This window comes from Sapajus apella, unplaced genomic scaffold, assembly GCF_009761245.1.
Source record: "Sapajus apella isolate SASKATOON/1434 unplaced genomic scaffold, GSC_monkey_1.0 scaffold45, whole genome shotgun sequence".
Classification (NCBI taxonomy): Eukaryota; Metazoa; Chordata; class Mammalia; order Primates; family Cebidae; genus Sapajus; species Sapajus apella.
In genome coordinates this window covers 12,160,865-12,186,554 of record NW_022436985.1, presented here as the reverse complement: position 1 = coordinate 12,186,554, position 25,690 = coordinate 12,160,865, and the positions used below count along the sequence as shown (strand labels likewise).

The 25,690-nt window shown below is 34.2% G+C and overlaps 1 protein-coding gene and 1 long non-coding RNA gene across 5 annotated transcripts in view; both read left to right on the top strand.

Moving 5' to 3' along the window:
• ARHGAP24 (Rho GTPase activating protein 24) overlaps positions 1 to 25,690 on the top strand; it is a 487,442-nt gene that overhangs the window by 90,871 nt on the left and 370,881 nt on the right. The gene's annotated exons all lie outside the window — the stretch shown is intronic.
• On the top strand, positions 11,593 to 20,367 carry LOC116524537. Its single transcript, XR_004257378.1, has 3 exons — positions 11,593 to 20,244; positions 20,317 to 20,323; positions 20,354 to 20,367. It is a non-coding gene; the product is annotated as an uncharacterized LOC116524537 (long non-coding RNA).

Genomic DNA, 25,690 nt, shown 5'->3' with positions numbered 1-25,690 from the left:
TAACTACACTCTAGACAAATACTTGACCTGCCATCATTTCATTAGTGTGTAAGTACGAATTAAAAAAATGCTCCTCAGGTTGCTTTTGACCATAGGAAGAAGAGCTAAGAAAATCATTTGCTGCTGGAGAGGGCACCTGAGATGGAAAAGCACAGAGAATGTCTTGCACAAAAAGAGATTGATGGGCAGAGGAATCATAGCATATGAGACCATTTTCATGTTCATAATTTTCTCCAGAATTGGTTTGTCCGGTATAAGCACTTTCTTGGAAGCGGTTGAGTCCACTTGTCTTGTGTACGGTTTCTAGAATCAGGCTACCTGGGTTCAGTCTAGACTCACTAGTAGCTACAGAGCCTGGCTAAGTTAATAATATTCATTATTCTCATCTGTAAAATATAAGCCATAAAATACCTATCTCAGTATAGTTGTTAACAATACATGAAATAATGTTTCTAGAATGCTTACACAGTACCTGGCCACATACAAAGCAGTTAATACATATTAGGTATTAATGTCACTATCATCATCATCATCTTCATCATCAGTCATCATTTCTACCATCTTTGTCCATCAGGATACATTAACACAGCGGTTTAGAAGTTAGTATCTATAATATATACTTTTTAAATTGTATAATGAAGGGAATAATAGATGATCAGCCCATGTAAGATTTACAAAGAGGTTCTTTTCATTTTTCATGCTAATTTCAGAGCAGAAAATAACTTGTTTTCACTTATCACCTATGCTGTCAGACATTGAACTCACATGAAAAGATTTCAGAACAATACTCCCCTTTGTAATATGCCTTTCCTTTTTGTTTAAATTACTTTTATGGACTTCTTCAGAGTATGTCAAAATGGTTATGATGACAGCCAAGGAGACATGAAGAATTCTCTTTGCAAAACTAGCCTCTCCAAGAGAGGCAGCACTGGTTTTCTGGTTCCTCAGCACCAATTTGAAGAGAGAACTGGAGTTGAATCTCTTCAGTTCTGTTCTAACATCTACTCTTATTAACCAAAGGCTTTTGTGTTTGTGATGCAATTCAATATATGGAACCAGGTAGTCCATGTTCAGACTATCTTATTTGCACAAACTCAGGAAAATTTCCATTATGCCAACTAGAGGAGAAGAAAATTTAGGGTAAAAAAACAAAGGAGTAAAAACATAATTTGAATACTTACATTATTGGTGTTTACAGCAATGTGTTTTAAAAACCTATTTTGTTTTATTTGTTTTTGTTTTCTGTGTTTTTTTTTTTTTCTCTTGATATATCAAATATTTCACACCCATTTGTTACTTGCTCTCTTTTAGGTTTTTTTTTTTTTTCGCTATTCAATTTTCATGTCTTCTCTTCTTTAGCTTTATCTTGCCTAAATCCAGTTGCTTCTCGTTTTATAGAGCTGTCGCCATCTGTTCATTCATTTAGTGACTATTTATCAATTATAAGCTATGACATTTATAATTTTAGAATGTTCCGATCACTTTTTATGTACAAGAAAGCAACCCATACACAAAAATGATTGTTCTCACTTTCTGAACTTTAGCTTTTTTCTTTTAGCATAATGTTTTTCAGGTTCATCCATGTTGTAACATGCTATCAGTACTTTATTTCTCATTTTGTTGAAAAACACTCCTTTGTATAAATATAACAGATTTTTAATACATTCATCAGTTGATGGACATAAGGATGGTTACCACTTTTTGGTTATTATAAGTAATATTGCTCTGAATATTCATTTATAAGTGTTTGTGTAGTCATGTGTTTCCCTTTCTTTTGAGTATACACTTAGGAGTGGAGTGGCTTGGTCATATGGTAACTGTATGTTTAACCTTTTGAGAAATTATGCCAGTCATTTTTAGTTATTTAATTTCAATCTAATTTAAAACTCAAGCCTCATACTTGGTTTAAATCTCATCTGTGTGCTTCCACATTGTGTGTGTGTGTGAGAGAGAGAGAGAGAGAGTGAGAAAGAGAGGGAGAGAGGAAGAGAGGGAGAGAGAGACAGAGACAGAGACTGAGAGAGACAGAGATAGAGGCAGAGAAATAGTGGGGTAGATAATCTCTCCTTCTCTTAAGTCTGTTACTGAAAACTGGTGAAGAGAAAAGGTGAGCAAAGACGAATCTCTGCCTAAAAGCCCATTGCTGTTGGGGGACTATATGTCCATACTGGTTGCTTCTGCCTTTCTGGCTAATCTGTGCCAGATGATGACCATCTCGACTTCCCAGGGTCTGATGTTGAATATGACAAAAAGAACCAATCTTGTCCTTTCTCTTTATCTTTCAGCTCTCAGAATTGGCAGTACATGCCACAGATTTTAGCTAAAGTCCCATCACCTGGGCTCCCACTTTTCATTATTTCACTTGAACTCAATGGCAATCCATACATGACATATAGGGTGTTGCAGGCCCCTCCACATGCCCACAAAATTTTCTTTACTCTACAAGCTTTTTCCAGTTCTTTTGCCTTTTACTCAAGAATAAGTGCAAAGCAGCCTCAGCACATAACAAACTGAGGAGCAAGCTCCCAGTCTCTCCAGTTGCTAGTGACTGCTGGAGTTTTATCTCCCTTGACTGAAGGGGATTATGCCTTCTCCTTCAGATGTGTTGCCTATAGCAGAAAGGGAAGGACAGACAGGTTCTGGCCACAGTGATCATATCTGACTGGGTTTGATTCTATTCTGTTGTTCTGTTGTCTCGTAGAAGAGTAAGGCACTTAGCACCTCTTCATTTCAGCTTTTAGATTCCAGAAACCCGCCAGAGACAATAGGATAATTGCTATTTAACATCTAATTGCAAAAATCTATGTTATACTCATATTTTTGAAACTTCAACTTATAAATCAAATGTACATACTTTTTATTCTCCCAGATAAATGGACCTAATATTTTCTCATCAACAAATTATTCTAAAATTGTAAAATGCTTCCTGTTTCTGACTTCTTATGATTATTAACTTGAAATAATATTCTATTCTGCTTGCAAACCAGGTACTTTACCATATACACAAATACGATTTTGATGTTTTTAAATATTAAAGTACTAAAATATAGCATAATAAGCACTATGTACGTTTTACCTTATGATAAGTTATTTCTATTCTAACTTATTGTTTATGTTTGTGTCATCATAATGAGAAAAGATTAACAGAATCAATTCTATTTATTAGCAGAATCCTTAACTCATCTTTGTGAACCTGTATTTCTACTTGAAAATGTTTTTCTAGACATGGGATTACAGATGCTTAAATAATATGTAATTCTTCACTCATGTTTAGAAATAAAATAGTACAGATAAACTTGTTCTACTTTGTGGGCAATCTTGAGAACATTTAAGATAAAGAATTGATTCTGTGGATAAGAGCTCACTGACCTAGATATGAGTCGGAAATGCTGTAGTACTGGCCTTGCTTGAAGGATGCACTGATTATTTGAATAAACGAACATAGCTCTAACTTAACTGTGTTTTTAAACATTCATAACCTTCTCCAGGGGAGGCAGAAAACATTAGCAGTAAGATTCTAATATAATTTTTAGACAGTTTTTCAGTGTTAAATTTCTGTATCTATTTTGAAACTTTTTCTAGTTGTTTTTTTTTAATGTCAGGATTTAATAGTTATGTTTTCTTTAGATTTTAAAGGATATTTTATACATGTTAAATTCTGTTTTATGTGGTGGTAGATGAACCAAAGGTACTTTTGGATTATGGAATTTATTCTTCTATTAATGAGTTATGTTACCTTATATTAGTCCCTTCTTTCTGTGCTTCCTCTATCAAATGAAGAGATGAAGCTGATGGCTTCAGAGTTGCTATTCAATCCCAGGTTTCTAGAAGTTTTGTGTAGCCCCACCAAAGTTTCTTCTTTTTAAAAATTAAGTTATTGGAATTCTTTCAATGAGCTAATATTTTGTTTTCCAAATCATTGCATTTGCCTATGAAATTTGCATTGCAGTATTTAAAGATATTTTGGAAATGAGACACTCTACCTTTAGAGTATCCTATGGGAAAATGAGCAGTAATTCCATTTTCAATCTACAAGAAAATTTGTAAATATTCTCTTTTCTCTGTTAGTCTGAATTTTGAATATTTAAGCAAAAACCTTGAGGCCAGTTTTAGTCATTACCACAAATAGTTACAGTATGGCTTATCTAAAATATATAGAGTTTTCAAATATACCTCTTTAAAAAGTTGTAATTTTACCTGCAATCGAGATAAGATAGTTTTATTTAAAATGTTGTCTCTCTTTTTGACTCTTTAAATTGCTTGAGAATATTTTAAAGGTATGAAAAATCAGACTGCCCCATCTGAAGCCCTTTCCATCCATAATTTTGACATGCAAAATTCATGAGATAGAAAACTTGGGTGGATTTTTAAAACATTAGATTGTAGTTTGCTGCTTGAAATTGTGTGATTAATTTATTTTTCAATGAATAATGGGTACAGAAGTATGCCTACAGAGACTATGACATTCTCTATGTCAATATCCAAAAAGTTTACAATGGGATTGACTTAAATGTCAGATACTTTAATCTTTCAACTCCTACTATTGCACATCTTAGTATTACTGGGATAAAAAACCTGCAAAACATTTATGGATCTCAATGGTCTGAATTGAAAAGTTTCAACATATTTTCACCAAGCTATTTCAAATTATATAATTTGATTTTATCTTAGAACTAATAATTTAAGAAGCAAATTTGTTGTCTTTCCAAGTTTATGTGTCTCTGTTTATTTTATGTGGCTGATCAGAAACTGCACTTTTGTTTCTGACCTGTTGTTTCCTTTAATATTCTGGATTAAGAAATAGGAGTTGTGCAATGCTCCCCCAGGGACTTACATTATGTGGCATTCCACACAGTTGATACTCTTCTAGCCTTCCTGTTTTGATATCTGTCTAAAAATTAGAAAATTTCTGATTTTTTAAATGTAAAATACATTAGCAATATTACTGATCTCAGAAATTAAAATAACATTAAGCTTTCCTGTCTTAGAGTATAACTAACTCCAACCATTCCTCAGTTTCAAATATTTTTTAGAGTGACAAAGATAGTTTTAGCTAATAAAAATTAAAGATGCATTTAAATAGGCAATCCCTCACTATCCTGTGGCTTTCCAGGAAGATGAAAAAGGATAAATGTTTATTATGAATTGTTATGTCTTACGTGTTCTATACTCCACTTATATTATTATTCCATTAACTCTCACAACACTTTATTCATTAGATTTTTATTAATAAATCATGAGACTGAACCAGAAGGCTTAAACAAATTTATATTCAAAGACTAGCAATTGGCAAAGCCAGGTATAACAGTGAAAAAATATATCCATAAGAAGAAGTTCAGGAAAGAAAAACAAATATTCTGTAGAGATGGGCAGGATTCACACTAGTGCCCAAAGATGTTTTTAGTCGATTTATTTATGAGACAATAAAGAAGGAATTTGATACTCACTTTAATAAATAGGAATACAGCTTGTTACATCCCCACTGAAGAACCCTATCCTTTTTGAAATGATGACAATTTACAGGCATCCTGGGGGTTCTAGTAATCATGTTAATAACTCTTAAGTTTTGCTGAGAGGTCCTAGGAGAAGTGTATCCCATGCTTGGCTGTTTAGGAAGTATACTCAAGGAGTATGTATGCAAGATGAGATGTAGAGCTTGCTAAAACCCATCTACTTATAGCTAACCTTCATTTTTCTTTTTTTTTTTTTTTGCAGTAATTCGTGAAATAACCTCTTTTAGCTCTTTATAGGCATTTGTGTGTGGTTCCCACTTTTAGTTGGTTCACATTAGACCACTCTGATCCATCAATGCCACGCAATATAAACCTGAGTTTTGTTTCTAGCTGCCTTTATAAACTCAAACAATGAAGATTTGTGAACAAAAGCAGGTGTATTCCTTCTGTTTTTGACACAAGACAAAAGTGATACAGAGCAGTGGCTGATGATTGTGACTAAATTATTATACGTAAATTTGAAATTGCTAATCAGCAAATGTGCCATAGACTGTCTTCTTGGGCATGGGACAGAGAACTGAGAAGAGCATGGCAATCAAACCTGTCTCTGCTACTCACCACTCACTTTTGTGGATTCCTGTTGAATGCACCTCTGGTGGTTTAAGACCTGAGAGAAACCTGGAGGAATCTGTGGCAGAGATTATATACTCTTCTTAATTGTATTTCCATTTAAGGGTTATAACAAAATGACTATGGGACTTCAACACCTGCTGATGTGACGATGTTGAAAAATAGATTTTGGACATTTCTGGCAAAGAATAAAATAATTTTTATAATTTTATAAATTGAGTAGATGGAAGATGTTCATTCTCACTTTTATTTCCCTTATTCCATCTTCAAGGAAAGGAAAGTTTGCTTTGGTAGGTTGGGCTTCAGAGCTTTTTCATTAGTCACTGTTCTACTGGTCTCTTACAGTAATGTATTACAAGTTCAATCTCGAGCATGCCAAGACATTAGTCTATTTTTCCTACCTTTGTTTCCCCAGGGACTACTATCTAGAAGGAAAAAGTGCCAGTTATCTCTTTATCCTTTGCATCTAGTTGATTCATGGTCACACATATAATAAAGTACTTGTCCAGATCTCTCACTGGAGCAACAATTTCTGACTCCTGAAATCCCTCTGATTTTCTGAATCTTTTTTTTTGTATATCAGCATTGCTCTTGATTTTAACTATTTTTTTCCATTCTCTCTCTCAGCAACTGATTGCAGGGGCATTTGCCCCACTCTGGGAAGGTCAAGTGGAGGCCTCTTGTTCTTGCTTTTTCTTTTTTTTCCCTCTCTCTTCTTGTTCTTGCTCACACTCTTTTAGCCAGTTGCTGTGGTGAGGCATTACATCCTAGTGGAGTGGTAAGAACAGAGACTTGGATTTGGGATTTGGTTTGAAACAGAGGAAGTAAGATTCTGTGGTTCAAGACCATTTACACTAGCTGCATAGGGAACTTACCATGCATAGGGAAAAGGAATCTTTGTCCATACTGTCTTACCAGAGACCTATGAAACTGCTTTGGCCCAAAGTCTGCATTAATAATAAGGTGTTTGGGGGGTTGCTTTAATACCCGTGTATACAGCTTCATCATGAGATGTGATTGGTTGAACAAGAGACTCAGTTATTCAGTTATAATACTATTTTGGTGGTGTGCCAATCCCTGTATCTCAAACAGAATGAAACTTGAATATCTACCACATTACAGCTATCATTTGATAGAAAAGGAAGCTGAGTGTCAAAGAAGACTATAGATTTGTATACGGGGATTCTCAGGCTTAATAAAATTGAGAATTGCTTAATTCACATAATACCTTAAAATTGCCTATATTTTTAGCAGGGTTTTAAATCTAGGTCTCCTGATATAAGCACTAAAACTAAAGAATAGGCCACAATCTAATATGTGTTCTCTTTTCTCAAAACGGGAGATTGATGAATTCTCTGTCAGAATTCTAAAAAGTACTCACAGAAATTTCTAAAAGTATCTATGTTACTATTATATAGTCAAACACTGCTTTATGTTGTTAATAGTTATGTTTAATTTGTCTTTCTAATCATGTTGAATCCAGGTGGTATTCCTTAATTGACCCAACAGAGCAGAGGTAAATTAATATAGAAAATGTTACATTCTCATAAAGGGAAGGCCAAATGATGTCATCATACAGTACTGGTTGAACAAAAGTTCCCCAATAGTTGGAATAGATGTAAGTATTAGGCAAGCTGTGGCTTCGGTTGCCACTGTGCTATAATAGTTAGTAGCTAATTCATGTTGTGAGTGATCATCCTTTTAAAAGAAAAAAGCATAATCTAGCAGATCACATGAATGTTGATTTTAACATTCAGTGATGTTTACATTTTATTAGTTTTTTAGTTTGTTTAATATAGGCTTGTGAATTTGTGTGTGTGTGGGGGGGGTTATGTTGATATGTTATTTTATTACCATTGAAATATTTAACTTGACTTTTAGATCTAGTGAGATTTTTTTTTCCTTTGGAAGTATACACATTAGTCAAATTGACAAATAGTGATCTAATCATGCAGCGTTTTAATAGATGAAATAAGTGCAGTTCCAGCAATCCCTCAGACTTGATAGAATAGGACTCTTGGCTTCCTTTCCTCTTCATTCCTCCCATCGTTCTTTCCTTCTGCATTTATTCACGAGTAGGTTTATGCATGTAATATATAACAGGTATGCTTGATATAAAACGACTTCACAAGTCGCTGCTCTTGTGAAGCTCAATATAGTGTAAGAGACAGCCATTTAATGAGTAAGGAAAGTAAACTGCTACAAGAAAAATAAATAGAGAGCAAGACAGACAATAATGGTGCAGTGGTGGTCATAATGGTAGGGCCTATTTAGATAGAAAGGAAGGGAAGGTCACATTTAAATTGAGATCTAAAGAATAAAGAAGACTGTCATGCAAAGAGAAGGAAGGATATGCTGGACTGAGAGAATAACGTGCATGGGGAGAACAGTCCTGTGTGCTGATAACTTCGTCACCAGGGTATTTCTCACTTGTCCCTGCCTTTATCTTGGACACATTGTCAGCCCCACCAAGAGCAGGGTTGCTTTTCTCCATCACTATCACTTTGTGATTTCATTTAGTGACACTCTAGTCACTAAATGCTAAGCATGCACATGATTGGGTTCTTCACTGAAGCCTCCTGTTGCTTTTTAATTGACGATGTTTTGTGCTTGCTAAATGCCTCTTGCTGTCTTTTAATGTAATAGTTTCATTTGTTGTTTTAAGAGAAAATAAAACATGTTTTATGCCTCTCCCCTTCCATGATTCCCTTCTTCATTTTTTGCCCATTCTGGAGCTGGGGGGTAGAATTAGTGGCTTTCTCTTGTAATTCTGAGAGTCCATAAATATCTGTTTGATAGCACTTTTTATATAAGATCACTACTAGCTCTCCCATCTTATTGTGACTCTTGAGTCCAGGGACCCTCTCATATAGTGCAGTGTCTGCACACAGTATGCACTCAATTCATGTCTATTGTCTGAAGAAGCACCATAAATTCATTCTGGATGTGAGCATCTGATTCTTTTTTTTTTTTTTTTTTTTTTTTTTTTTTGCATCTGATTCTTTAAAGTGCAATGATGATAAGAAATTCATTACAGAGAAGTACATATTCCTGACTTCTACTTTTTTTTCTGAGATAGTTTTAAATGAATAAGAGCTTAAAATAACATCCTTATTTCATTTCTAAGATTTCAACAATTTTCGTATTTTATTATCAATACAAAGTTTCTAACATGCATAGGAAAGACTATGAAGAAAGTTATTGTTGAAGACTTTGTACCCTGAATACTAAACCACTCTTTCTGACCCATGAAGTTTCTAATTTAATGTTGAATTAATTTGAAATGGAGAAGCATAAAAGTTGTCTCCTCTCTAAAGGCCATCAAATGATATTCTCAGAGGTAATCACCTGCAAGGTGAAACTTGTAGGGGAAGACAACTTTGTAAAATAAATTGCATTGGGCCTCAGAGATGTGGGCATATAATAAATGGAGATGCTGTAAACTTCACTACCTCCTTACAGTTTTGAAGAGTGAAGCTTCTGTGGGTATTTGCATGTAGGTGAATTATGTCTGATAACAAATGGAAGTGTGATTTGGCCCATGTCACAGAATCTTAGCAGTAATTTTTATCCTAGCTCTGCCACCTAAAGCCTGGCCAGTTAATGACTCTGGATCCTAATTTTCTCACCTTAAAACAATAGAAGATTACGTTGGCTTCACATTTAGTGTTTCTTTTAGCTTGAAATTTTGATAGTCCTTGAAATGTACCTTTTATTCATATTTCATTCATTCTTTTAGCTTTTTAACACATACACAAAACAAAACCAAAAAACACAACATGCCAGAGGATAGGAGATGGTAGGACTTCATTGGGAACGGGAATTTTTGTTACAATTAATATTTCAATACGTTATTTTTTATCATGTAATCATGGTAATCTTTTTTATTATGTATCATGCAACAATTTGGGAACCATGCCTGAAAACTTACTAGATAATGAGTCTGGTTCTTGTTAACATCTTCTACATCTCTGGCCAGAGATACATTTTTAATTTCCTTTGCTTCTCTATGTCAAGCTATATCCTTTGGGTCCTGTCTTTGGAGACTAATAATTCCTTTTGGGACATAGCTAGAGAGATCTCTTTGGCTGGAACATCTACCATGAAGTCAAAATACTTTGATAGACATGAGCAGTGCTTACTAATCCTATATGTTAAAGAATGCTTTCAAAATAAATTCAAGAGTTTAAAAGTAATACGGATTTTTATTTTACAAAATAATTTCCTCTTAATTATAAGTCTGGAATTTAGATCTGATATTTTTCAAAGCCATTGCTGAAAACTGCAAATTTTCATACCATCCACATTTTTGTTTGACTAATTACTATGATGTACGTTTTGCTTGCTAATTTAGGTTATCCCTCTTTTAGAAGAAAAGGAAATTGTTCTAAAAGTAGCACTTAATGTGTAATCGCAAGACAGTGAATTGGTCACACAAAGATGCTAATTTTAGTAAATTATTGTTTAATTTAAATGAAATTTTAATTTGTTTGGAATGAGAAAGCTAACTTCCCTCCCTCCCTCCTTCCTCCTTCCTTCCTCTCCCCTTCCCTCCCTCTCTCCCTGTTTCCTTCCTTCCTTCCTTGCTTCCTTCCTCCCACCACCCTCCATCCATCCTACCCTGTCTTCCTTCCTTCTTCCCTTATTTTCCTTTTTACTCCTTTTCTTCTTGCCTTCTTCTTATTTTATCTTTTGAGATGGAGTCTCGCTCTGTCACCCAGGCTGGAGGGCAGTGGTGAGATCTCAGCTCACTGCAACTTTTACCTCCTGGGTTCAAGCAATTCTCCTGCCTCAGCCTCCCAAGTAGCTAAGACTATAGGTACCTGCCACCACACCCAGTTAATTTTTGTATTTTTAGTAGAGATGGAGGTTTCACCATGGTGGCCAGGCTGGTCTTGAACTCCTGACATCAGGTGATCCACCCGCCTTGGCCCCCCAAAGTGCTGGGATTATAGACCTGAGCCACTGTGTCTGGCCCTTTCTTTTTTTTTTCTAATTAAAATAAACACTTGTTGAGTACTTTCTGTCTGCCATGCTTCTCTTATTTAAAAAAAAATGCTTTATAGTAAACCTACTTTTACTACTGGAAACCTCCTAAAATTTTTATTAAAATTGTTATTGTACTTTTAATTTGACTGAAAGATATGTTTATTTAAAATTTAACATTAGCATCTTCAGCTTTTTAAAAGAAATTTGTCATGACTCTTGAAAATTTATCATGTACAGAAAAAATTAAAAGAGTAGTCAAATATAACTGAAAACCATCAGTCTTAGTTTTCATATTTGCAAAATGAAAGGCTGGACAAAAATTGTTTGTAATGCCTTTCCCATGCAGCACTAACCTGTAAAATCTGGCTTTTTTTTTTTTTTTTTGGAGATGGAGTTTTGCTCTTGTTGCCCAGGCTGGAGTGCTTTGGTGCAATTTCAGCTCACTGCAACCTCTGCCTCCCAGGTACAGGCATGCGCCACCAGGCCTTGCTAAATTTTGCATTTTTAGTAGAGACGGAGTTTCACCCTGATGGCCTGGCTGTTCTGGAACTTCTGACCTTAGGTAATCCACCAGCCTTGGTCTCCCAAAGTGCTGAGATCACAGGCATAAGCCACTGTGCCTGGACTGATCTGCCTTTTTAACAGATTTTCTTGGTAATCACATATCTACCAATGGTCATCTGCTTTCCACTTTTATCAGAAACACACATTTTCATCACATTTAGTTTGGAATTATGGAGAGAGTCTGGGAAACAGGAATAGCAACATTTAATACTGCAGTGCTCAGCTCTAATGTCAACATACTCTTGTGTCAGACTTAGTCATTAGTCACAGTTATTAGTTACAAGTCACAAGTCATTAGTCACAAGTCACATAAATTCACAAGTCATTAGTTAAAATATTAGCTTGAGAAAGATTTACTTTTTGTAAATTGCAGTGGCTCAAGATTATCCCTGTAAACGTGCACTCTGACATTTTCTTCATTGCAAGGGAAAAGGAGGGAAGCGTATCTAAAGTTCTGAGAACTGAGTATAAGTCAAGACTATGACCAAGGATTCTTGTGAGGATTAAATGAGCTGCTACATATGAAGTACTTAGCATGGTACCTGGCATACAGAAAATATGCTGTAAATGTTTGTTAATAGTATTACCATACCACAGCCAACCAACAACACCCCCCACACCACCAAAATAACCAATTTTTTTATTATTAGGCATATTACCAATTATGTGTGTCATGGCAGAAGGGAAAGCAATTTTGAAAACGTATGGCTCTATAATCTGACCAGTGACCTTAGATTGGATTTCCCAGATGGACTCCCACTGTTCCTTCCCTCCTAAAGCAGACTTGCCAGTTTTGTCCTAGCACTCCTTCACCACTGGCCTGACAATGAATTTTGTTTTTTTTAATTTTTAATTTTTGTGAGTGCATCATAGAAATTTAGATTTATAGGGTACATGAGCTATTTTGATACAAGTATACAGTGTGTAACAATCACATCAAGGTAAATGATGTATTCATCACCTCTAGAATTTGTCCTGTCTTTGTGTTATAATCTAAGTATACTCTTTTAGTCATTTAAAAATTTACAATTAAATTATTATTGGCTATAGTAACCCTCTTGTCTTATCAAATACTATACCTTATTCCTTCTGACTATATTTTTGGACACATTAACCATCTCCACTTCCCTGACCCCTCTACCCGCTCCAGTCTCTAGAAACCAGGTCGTTCTACTCTCTATCTCCATGAGCTCAATTTTTTAAAATTTTTAACTCCCAAACATTAGGGAGAACATGTGAGAAAAGTTTGTCTTCCTATTCCTGGCTTATTTCACTTAACATAATGAGCTCCAGTTCCATCCATGTTGTTCCAAATGAAAGGATGTCATTCTTTTTAAAGGCTGAACAGTACTCCATTGTGTACCACATTTTCTTCATTCAACTGCTGATGGCCACTTAGGCTTCTTCCAGTTCTTGGCTATTGTGAACAGTGCTGCACTAAACATGAGGGTGTAGATATCTCTTTATTATACTGACTTACTTTCCTTGGGATGTATACCTACCAGTCGGATTGATGGATCATATGGTAGCTTTATTTTTAGTTTTTTGAGGGACCTCCAAACTGTTCTCCACAGTAGTTGGACTAATTTACATTCCCACAATAGCGTATGAAGGTTCCTTTTGCTCCACATTCTCAGCAGCATTTGTTAATGCCTGTCATTTGGATAAAAGTCATTTTAACCAGTGAAATGTTATATCATTGTAGTTCGATATGTGTTTCTCTGATGATCAAATTGTTGAGCACCTTTTCATATATTTGTTTGCCATTTGGATGTCTATTTTTGGGAAATGCCTATTCAGAGTTTTTTGCCTGTATTTTAATTGGAGTATTAGATTTTTCTTTATTGAGTTATTTGAGATCCTTATATACTCTTGGCATTAATCCCTTGTCAGATGGATAGTTTGCAAATATTTTCCCCCATTCTGTGGATTATCTCTTCACTTTGTTGATTGTATCCTTTGCTGCCCAGAAGCCTTTTAACTTGATGTGATCTCATTTGTCCATTGCTGTTTCGGTTTCCTGTCCTTGTGGGGTAGTACTCAAGAATTCTTTGCCAAGTCCAATGTCCTACAGAGTTTCCCCAATACTTCCTTCAGTAATTTCATAGTTTGAGGTCTTAGACTTAAATCCTTAATCCATTAATCCATTTTGATTTGATTTGTATATGGTGAGAAATAAGGATCAAGTTTCATTCTTTTACATGTGGATATCAAGTTTTCCCAGAATGATTTATTAAAGAGGATGTCCTTTCCCCATTGTATGTTCCTGACACCTTTGTCAAAAATGAGCTCACTGTTGATGTATGGATTTATTTATGGGTTCTTTATTCTGTTACAGTGGTCTATATGTTTTTATGCCAGTACTATGTGTTTTAGTTACAGTAGCTTTGTGGTATAATTTGCAGTCAGGTAATGTGATTCTTCTAGTTTTTTTTCTTTGTCCTCAGGATAGCTTTGGCTATTCTGGGTTCTTTGTGGTTCTATATAAATTTTGGAGTTGTTTTTTATGTTTCTCTGAAGAATGTCATTGATATTTTGATGGAGATTATATTAAATCTATAGATTGCTTTGGGTAGTATGGATGTTTTAGCAATTTTGATTCTTCCATTCCATGAACATAGATATCATTCCTTTTTTAAATGTCATATTCCATCAGTCTTTTATAGTTTTTACTGTAGAAATCCTTCACTTTTTTGCGTAAGTTAATTCATAGCTATTCTATTTTATTTATAAGTATTGTAAATAGACTTAATTTCTTGATTTCTTTTTCTGATTTTTCACTATTGTCATACAGAAACACTACTGATTTTTGTATGTTAATTTTGTATCCTGAAACTTTGCTGAATTTGTTATTAGTTCTAGTAGATTTTGGTGGAGTCTTTGTTTCTTTAAGCATAAGAGCATATCATCTACAAACAAGGATACTTGGACTTTTTCCATTCCAATTTGGATACCCCTTATTTCTTTCTATTTTCTGATGGCACTAGCTAGGACTTCTGGAACTTTGAAATTCTTTACAACATAGCATTATTTTTTTACCCCAAAAATTTGGCCAAAGTTAGAATGGGAGCTGATACCTATCCCTCATCACAACATTATATTTAATAGCCATTGAATTGCCTTCTAATTAGTATAAAAGGAAGGGAATCTTACTTTCTGTCCATCTCTTTTTAATCAAAGAATAAAAACACTAAGAGCAAAAGCAATAGTGACTTATTATTTCTACAGTATGTGGTACAAGGAATCTTTTGTAACCCCACAAAAGTCACATACATTATTTTGCTAGTTCATTCACCAACGTCTCTAAATTTAAAAACAAAAATAACTAAAATATCATTTAAAATTTAATTACATATGAGGTGAAAAAGAGACTAGGCAAAACTCAATTTTTTCTTCAGTGTTTCTGCATATAGTGATATAATGTAGTCTATTTAGAAAAATGAATTTAAGTAAAGTGACTCAACCAACAAACATTGTAATCCTATTTACTTTCTCCTTTTTTTTTTTGTAACAGTCTTGCTCTCTTTCCTTCATCATATTGCTATTCTACATCCATGCTCACCCCAACCTACTTTCCCTTTTCTCCCAGAATGGATAAATAATGTGCCTTATGAATTGAACAGACTTTTCACAATGTGAGAATGTCCCTCCAATTCACTAACTCCATATATATTGAACTAATAACCCAAACACAGCAAGAGAACAACCCCTTTCTCAGGTTGATGAAACATATCAGGCATTGGAAATCTCCTTTTCATGCAGAGACCCAGTAGAAGATCCTCTCAGAAATGAATATCTCTTGGCAGACCAAGCGTACATTCTGTTTGTTTTGTGCTCAGTTCATTTTGTCCCTAGAAAGTGATAACATAAAGCAGTCAACTATAAACAAGACCAGTGGTATTTATAGTTAGCTGGTAGGCATGAGACAAAGTGGTAAACTTCCTTTAAAGAACCAAGCCGAGCTTACCTACATTGAAATTCATGGACTCATTTCTCACTGAACTTCAGTGTATAGCACTTGCTCATAAATGCAAAATATCTCTACTGAATTACAAAATCAGTTCCTTCTTTTCCATTGAGTATTTTGTGAAAGACTTTAGGGAGCATAATGGAAAGGTGCTGTTAGATAAAGAAGCATAAGATAATAAGGGAAAAAATGAAAACAAGCTTCCCAGGATGATTTCAAGGAGACTGACATAATGACCAGAAAATCCCAAAGATAGGTGTAGCATGTGAATTATGTGAGTTATATAAACTATATTCACTTCCCAAGGAGTCTGATAACTAACGCTAGGTATAGTTATCACCACATGACTGGCTCTATTTTATTGGTCATACTATAGTAATTAGCAAAATGTTAGGGTTGACTTTGTAATGATGTATCTTTTATATTAAAAGATAATATAAAAGGTGCTTTGGTCTGGTTTATTGTTAAGAACTGACTCTGCTCCAATCCCCAGCTCCTCTCTGCATGCCAGTGCCTAGGATGTATGTAGCTACTTTCATCAGAGAGCTGGTGGCATGTTCCTTAAAAGGAAATATTATTTTGAACATGAAAACAACTTTTTTTTTTAACCTATCTAGTATCATCATTGGTGACTGAGCAAAGCTTTTGGTATAAACAGAAAGGCATATGACAAGTAGAAACCAAATAATGCTTGGAAGTGTGCTTTGAAGAAAACAGCGATGCTGTTTTATGAGTCCAGTTGTATCTCAAGGATTTCTACATACTTTGCTGTCTTTTGTGCTTTCAAGAATGCAGCCAGAATTGTGCCAGCACTGAAGGTCAAACATGAAGTAGAGAGTGGGCAGCCAAAGAGATCAACAGTCAAGGTCTGAACTTTATAATATAGCTGTTGTTCAAAGACAACTCATGTGCGGCATTTCCCGGTTTTTGCTTTGTCTTCCATGAAAAGTGTTGTTGTTCCAGTGATGTTTGTATAAGTGCTGGATGAGGTAAGAAAAGAAAAAAGAGATGGAGCCTTCTCAGGGTTTCAAGAAATTCTTTTCTGGTTTAGCTTGAGATGCCAGTGGTTATGAGAAGGCGGTTAAAATCCTGTATGTATTTTCTTTCCATAATCTTAGTTGTCTCCCAGTTTTAAGATCAGCTTTTCTGAAACACAAGATGACAAATCCAAGGGACTGAAATCCTGTATATTCTGATGAAATACAAATAGACTAATATTTATATATAAAACAATTCGACGTAATATAAATAATTTGCCCAGGTGTTCTAAAAAAAGAAGCTATTGCATCATTTAGAAACAAGATTTTTTTACTAAACAATCAGGAGTATGGAATCCAATTGCAAGTTTACCATTACTGTTTTTCAACAGTATTCAAAATGCCCATATCTTGTTTCATTCTTTAACTAGATTTCATTCTTTAACCATAGTATTTTAAGCCTAAATATCTTTTTAAAGGAAATTACTTTAAAAATATATAAATTCATCATTTGTAAACAAAAAGAATATATCCACATTAAAGGAACAGTGATTATCAGATTCATGCAGTGTACTCAGCCTGTCACTGAAAAATGCTGTTTCTTTAAAAGCAAAGATTTTGCTTTTCATTATTATCCTTAGTTTTTCAACATATATTTTTGGTAGATATGTGTTACTTTCATGGATAAATTACATGTTAGAAATCAAGCTTAGAAAGTATTGTTTAACCAGTCCTAAGACATAAGGTTTTATTGGTATGACTTGGTTGTCAAGAACATAAAAGGTAAATTTATGGATTTTGCTTTCTCCATTTATAGGAAATTAAATTCTCCTCCTTTCCATCAAATGTCACCCACACCTTTCCACGGAGCCTGAAGACTGACAAGTAAATGCTTATTTAGAGTTATGCACTTACTCGAGAAAACCGGGTACTTATTGGAGAAGAGCAAAGTGACACCTAGAGGGAGGGATGCGGAAGGAGGGTGAGATTTGCTGAAAAGGAGAGGAGTAAGGTGCAAAAAAGAACATTACCTATCCCCCAAGTCTGTTTGGGTATGGGACCTTTGTCCTCACTCATGTGGCTACTGAAAAGATCTTAGAATCTATTTTGCATAGAATCTCTTTGAAAATATATCATTTATGGTCCTTTAGGGCAGCAACTATGTTTTTCTGCTGATAGACACTGGTGTTTGGGAGACGTTAAATAAATATTTGCTCAATGAGAATGTTACATATTTAAAGAGGTGATAATTTTATTATAACCATTATTGTAAATACCTTGATAATTTCCATTTGGAATGGTGGCCTCAACAGGTTGAAAAGTGGAGAATCTTAAAGAGTATGTGAAATTAACTTTCAGAATATTTTTTCCATTGAGCCTAGAGTAAGTCAGATGTAACAGATGAAATTAAATGAGCAAATTTCCCAGTTAAAATGTCAGTGAAGATATCTGAAGACTTGCAAATCTGTAATTACAACATGGAATAGTAGTGTTACAATTCAGATGACACTTTGGACATTATCAAATGCACCTTTCATCCTTCACTTTAACTTGGAGAATTATTTCAAACTATCCTAAGGGATGGATGTGTTAAAGTTTAATATATCACAAGAGGTCTTATTATTCATTATGCAACCACACTATAAAGTAAAAAATATAGAAATATCATGACTTCAAAAGATGAACTTGATATCAGTTCTTTTTAACTTTAGAAACTCATTTAATTCTTTTTAAAAGAAGTAAAATTTTAGCAGTCTTCCATTTAATTAATAAATAGATACAAAGTCTAGAGATATCAAAAGAGTCCAAATAGTCCAAATATGTTGCTATTCTCATATTTTATAGTTATGTCCCATTCTAATTACTCATTATATTTAGATATACCAGATTTATGGTGATTAATTTACATTTCTTTTAACACTCTCTGTTTTATTTTATTTATGAAAACAAAGGCTCAAATGGATAAATTTCTCTTCCCAAATCACAATAATGTTTTGTGGCAGAGCTGAGAGTATGTGTGTGTTTGTGAATTTTCTGGCCAAACTATAATTTACGCTTTCTTGGTAGCTGATAATTTTGCTAATGTATGATGATTCCTTGGGAATTCTGGATCTCAAAATTATTATTTGAAAATAATAAGATGAATAAGTAGGATCAATAAAGAAATTGAATAATGGTGTTGGATTTCATATAGCATTAATGATGACCCAAAATAATAATCCTATTTGGCTATGTGATCCTAGACCTATTAGGAACTTGGATATTAATATTTGAAGAAATTTTAGAAATCACTGTCTGCTGTTTTACAATATCCCCCAGGTCAAATAAATAATTGCAGACTAAAAAAACTATCTAACTCAGGTTGCCTAATAGAAATAGAGTGTAGGTCATAAATTTGAGCCCTATTTTAAATTTTTCAGGAGCCTAATTAAGAATAAAATAAATAAGATTCATTCATATATTTTACTTAATGGAATATATCTCAAATGTTAATTTTAATATTTTGTGAATATAAAACTATTAATAAGATATGTTACATTGACTTTTTGTACTGACTTCAAAATCTATGTGTATTTTACACTTAAAACACATTTGAATTCAACAAGCAATATTTCAAGTGCTCAATAGCCACTTGTGGCTAGTGGCTACCTCTGAACAATACAGGATCTAAGTGGTTTACTCTGCTCCAGCAGTGAGAGAGAGGAGGGTTTAGAGGGAGTTGATTAGCAGATTACTGTGGAGAGATGTTTCAACTAAGGAGCTGGAATAGGGCATTAAAACATGTGAAAGGCTGACACTTCATTTCGTAAATGAGGGCAGTGGAGTGCAGAGGTATTGAGCAGCCTGCCTAAGAGGCCAGAACTGTAGAAGTAGCCGAGCTGGAAACAGAGCTTGGTTCATCTTGTAATTTTAGTCCTTTTTCCATTATACTGTATATCTTCTCTGGGATAATAGAAATCAGTAAATAATGGTAGGAAAATCATCCTTCTACGTAAAGGCTCCATATAGCAGAAGCCTCCTTCCTTATGGAAATATCCATGATTATTGGAAGAAAAACCTCTATTTGATTTGTTTACCCAGGTGACTTCCTTTTAATGGATGTGTTATATTAATAACCGCACTTTGGTGTTGGTGTAACAGCATGGCACCTCATGATTTTATTAAAAGAAAGCATTTCCCCTGAGAAATACGTGTGAATTGCTATTAATTTGTTATATTTTTGTTTTGTATTATATGTAACACAACTTCTAAATATAAAATTTAAGTGTAAGTGAAAATGGCTCTACTATTTATATTTAGTATTTTATAATATCTCCTTATTAAATTTTATAATTGCAGAAATTATAGATGTTTTGCATATTGTGGCCTGCAAAGGTAACTGTTTTTTTTTAAACAAAATAAATGTATTTTGTTCATTTGTTCAGATAATCTGTACTAAACCCTAAATGTATGTCAAATAACTTGTTTGATTATTGGAGTAAAATTAGGATAAGGTAGCATGGTTTCAGCCTCCTAGAGCTAACACTTTATTTTGGAAAACCAATAATAAATAACTAAAAATAAATATACAGTTATACACCATGTTAAGTGTTGTAAAGAGAAATGAAATCATGTGCTGAAATAGACAGTTAAAGGATGAGTTGGCAAATTTCCTCTAGGTAGAGTGAGAGAAGGGAACAGTAGGTGCAAAGCTGCTGGGGTGGCAAAGAGCTTGGTGGGTTATGGGCACTGAAAGGAGGTCAGTTTGGCTAAAGCAGATTCAGCCATGAGAGGGGTTAGAGAAGAGTCTGCAGCTAGAAGCAGTGGCCAAGTGATTCAGACTCTTGTTAAGGATATTTTTTTTTGCCCCAGCATGTAATGGAAAAATCTACTGAAGAGTTTTAAGAAGGGGAGTGACATGATCTGATTTATGTTTTAATAATTCACTGTGCACATTGTGTAGAGAATGGATTTCAGTAGAGCATGAAAGGAGCAGGGGTACTAGTTATGAAAGCCATTGTGTTCTCCAGGTGGGGAGAGGAAGATGGGCATTCACCTTTCAAAGAAAAAGATCTAGAAGACACAGCACATTCAATTTTTTCTACAGAGTAAATTTTGTATTTACGTGCCTTAGAGAAATCATGTATCTTCCTTTGGAAGACTAAAAGCCCACAGAGTATTTTATATCACACGTGGCAAAGTATTTCATAGTACAGGAATTTCTGTGCTAAACTACTCACTTGAAGAATTTTTGCTGCTTCTCCTTCATGATGTGGTTTTCATAAATATGCTTTTCATGCAAGGAATATGTTATATGCTACACTTATTCAATTCTTTTAGCAACTCCCACGAAGACAAAACAAAACAAAAAATTCCCAGGGCAATGTATTCAAATTGATGCATGCCTTAAAAAATGTTTTTAATTTTGCATTTTGGTCATTTTTACTAAAAGAATGTAAAAAATTGATTTTCAAATCAGGCTTTCTTTTCCAGAAAGCTTGTTGGCAAGTGATGGCTAAAATGGATGAATATGATCTTAGAGTGGCTTTTACAGCACAAAAGGATATACTCATTTTTGTCAAAACACTGCAGTATTTTGATGACTTGTTACATATTTTTACTTTATTTATTTTTGATTAATTCTTCTTAAGATTCTAAAGAGTTTTTTATTTCATCCTTTTATTTCATTCACCAGTCTATATTTTTAGTTTATTGTATTGCTTTCTATTTCTCAACTGAAATGTAACTACCATGAAAGTGAAATTACAATTGTTCTGTGCAAAGTTGTAATCTCGGGAACTTAGAGTTCTTTCTGTATAATAGGTGCTCAATAAATATTTGTTTAATAAGTGAATGAATGAATGAACACTTGGAAATAACTATCGTGTTTCTAATACATCAAAAGCCATTTAGTATAGAACTATTTTCCTGGTACTATATGCAGCAACTTCTTCTTCTTCCCTTTAACTCATTTTATATAAAAACAGGGTTTTTCAACTCAGCATTATTGAAATTAGAGGCTGGACAATTATTTGTTGTGGGTGTGTCCTGTGCATTGTAGGGTGTTTGAGGCTGGACAATCATTTGTTGTGGGTGTGTTCTGTGCATTGTAGGGTGTTTGGCAGCATCCCTGTCTTCTACACACTAAATGCTTGGCAAACCCCCAGTGTAACAACCAAAAATCCCTTCAGACATTGCCAAATTCTCCCAGTTGAGAACCACTGTATTAAATAATTATCTTCACAGTGTACAACTAGTGACGTTAAAAATATGTAGATTCTGAGCTATCGTACACTGAATTTTGGCATTTTCTATATGGAATATTCCATTCAAATATTTTAAATTAATTAAAATATAATATATTTTACCAAATAGGTAAACGTAAATGAAAATAACTTTTCCCTGTGATGATTTTTCCATTTGAAAAAGCTATTTCGAGGGTTCACAGGTCCTCCAAAGCTATTTTCAGTAAGACTCTCCTTTGCTAGACACAAAATATTAGCATATGAATCCAATTTCCCACAATAGGAGCCTAGAAATTTCCTAAGAGGCAAAACTGGTTCAACTGCAGTCATTATGCAGAACCATTACTTGCATAGGAAGAAGGACAGAGTGCAGAGTTTAGTAAACAGCTCACAAAGGCTCAGTGTTTTTCTAAGACTTTGGGAAGATAGCCAGAGACTTTCTGCATGATAGAGTTTTTAGGGAGATGTTTACATTGCTATTTCCAGAAATTTATCTTTTTTTATTGAGCAAAAGAAACCATAATACATAGATAAAGCTGCATGGAACATGAAAAATAAAGCAGTATTTGAAGGAAAAAATTGGTCATATCTCACATAGCTTCCCAAGCTAGATATGATCATCAAAGTTAATGACCACCCAGATTGCGATTAATCTCAGCATCCTGATTAAAACATAGAAATTTCAGGGCAGATTTGGGTGGCAATTGAGAGAAGGTGATTTCAAAGTTCATAGAATATTCATTCCTCCACCAACTATTTTGTTTTACTCAGACAAGTGTGCTGATTGGATACATCAATAAAGCATAATTCTGTTTTTGGGAGGAAGCTGTAGAGATATCATTGGTGCTCCACAGACTCATTTTCACAACAATGTAATGATTTTGATATTCCCTCCTCTCCGCCTATTGCAATACCATCTTTTAAACTCAGGTAATTCATATATTAGTCAATATTTGAATTATTTTGTTAATCTGATTCCAAATTAAGAGGTTAAGAATGAAAGCAAAAAGAACAGTAATGGACATATAAGTCCAGAAATATGTAATGTATTGTTTTATACTTAATTCTCAGTAGTTTTAATTCAACTGAGTTTGAGAATCAAACAATGGCCTGTCTCTGTCTGCCATGGCAATTTCTGAATGTTTTTCTCTTGGTGTCCTATTCTAAATTCCTCATTCTTGACGAAAAGCATTTTCAGTTTGGATTTTAGAGAAAAACCTTGCAATGTGCATTTTAAGATGACACTGAGAAAATTATCTTTGATTAATCATTTTCACCTCACTGCATTAACTTGCTCTATTTTAATGTCTAACATGTTAGGGATTATTTTGTATTTCAAGCTAATAAAAATCCACACTCAGTAACATGAGCAAAATGCTGGTTTTTAAAATGTACCAGCCAATTAATTTAGTTCCACCTCTTTGTACTGTGAGAAAATAAACTGCTTAATCATAGTAAGCAAATTAATGTTTCATTTTTAGAAGCAACTAAGGTTAGATTTTTATGTAATTAACATAGCCTTTTGTCCTCTATTAATTTGGGGGATAAGAAAATCACATAATAAATTGCCTTTGGTAAAGGTTATTTATTTGAAGTGCTGACTACTTAGGAGCATACGGAGGTGGTTGACCACCTTAAAAATTCACCTGTAGTGAGACTGTTCTTTTGGGATCCTATCTGCTGCTGACAATTACAGCGTAGCTATGACTCATTTATCATCCTTGATACCTTCCTCGGTATAATAGCTTACTAACTTTATTAATGACATAGATATAAAAATGTTTCTTAGGTTTTTCAAAGTATCCTTGTAAAGATAATTTAAATACTGAGTATCTTTATTTTTAATACATAGATACTAGGTGTGTTTTTGAATAAGAAAAAGGAAACTAGCTAAGGCCTTTAAGGGCATCAGAATGCTACTAGGCATCTCACTTCTCAGCAGATGGTCAAACTGAAACCAAAATAGTCATCAGTAGTACAATGTGGGTGACATATATTAGAAAACTTGATGTAAATAAAGCAGAAGATTCATTCATTCATTCATTCATTCACTCATTTCATATTTCAGTTTCTCACGTGTTTCTGGTACTATGCTAAGTGCTAGTGATACATTTATGAGATTGCACTAATGGTTCATTAATATGTCTGCACAAAGTCAGGTAATTAGGTTCCTGGAGGATGATAGACTAGGTTCTCTGAACAATTAAACATTAATTTTTTTTTTATCTTCAAAGTCTAAGTTTTTATTAGTATAGCAGCATATCTTATTATTTGACCAAGTTGCTGCCTGGTAATGAGCAAAAAGAATACTCATTCATCTTCCCTAGTATTTTTAGAATTCCTAAAAATGTGGTGTGCATGTTTGCAAGTTCCGGAAAGGCAGGTCAGTAATAATCATGCCCTTTGGGCAGAATACAGTCTGTAGAGCAAGATATCGTCCTAGACCACGAAAACTGATGACGTCAAAGCTGGACTGGAATTTGAGATTTTCTTTCTTTCAGTGACAGGCTTAGGTAACTCATTAGGCTCAAATGAGATGCTTTGAACTGTGGTGACTCGCAGTGATGTTCCCCTCTGCATGTTGATGTGAGAAGTGCCTCTTCAGCCTATTGCTGATCTTGCCTGCTGTAGAAATTTCCAGTTGTCCAATATTTGGAAGAAAACTATGACTATATCTTTAATAAAATCTAAATGAGACAAATCACTAAAGAATTACCCATGCTTGATAAACATATGAAAAATCCCCTTATTAAATAGTAAATACACTTGGAATTACATGATTGAAATTAGCCTTGGTAATCAGCCCTAGGGGACTTGGCATGATAAATTGTATTTGTATATTGGAACACTGAGCAACCATTAAAATGTTCTTGTACATGAATAACTAATAAGGAAAATTATTCATATTTGTAGTTAAAAAATATATGTATCATTTCATTTATAATTTTTTTTTCCGAGATAGAGTCTCACTCTGTCACCCAGGCTGGAATGCAGTGGCACTATCTCAGCTCACTGCAACTGCCATCTCCTGGGTTCAAGCAATTCTTCTGCCTCAGCCTACCAAGTAGCTGGGATTACAGGCACATACCACCTCACTGGCTTATTTTTTTTAATTTTTTTTTTAGTGGAAACAGGTTTTCACCATGTTGGTCAGGCTGGCCTTGAGCTCCTAACCTGCCCACCTTGACCTCCGAAAGTGCTGGGATTACAGGCATGAACCACAGTGCCAGGCCTCACTTTAGAATTTTAATTGTATTTAGATGTATGGCTATGAACATTTACATATAAACACGAAGAACCAAAGCTTTAGAGAGAATGTATTCACTCTAGAGTGTTAGCAGTGCTTAATTATGTGTGTTAGAATATAAGTGAATTTTCATTTTGTCTTTTTTGTGTCTAGATTTTTTATTGTTTTTTGTAATGAACACATTATTTTTATCATAAAACAAAGTTACAGAAAATGAGAGATGACTTTTATCTCTCAAACTGGAAAATACATTTTTAATCATAATATATTGACATAGCTTTAGGGAAATGTATGGAGTTAGAGTTTCATCTAATATACTCTTTCCAGAAAGAAGGCCCTCAGTGTACCTCAAAACCCGAGTGTCTGTTCTCTTTGACCTAGTAATTCCACAAAAGGGGATTTGTTCTAAGGAAATAATCAGAGAAGTATACAAATATGTTCTTACACGATGTTATCATGGTTTTGTCTATAAGTAAATAGGAATAATAACATATCTTCAAATATGGTAATGGTTAAATAGATTATCTTACACTCATACCACAAGAACTATTATACAGTCCTTTAAATTCATGTAAGAATGCTCAATGAAATGGAAAATGTTTACGGGTCATTGTTAAATTTTTTAAAAGCAAGTACTA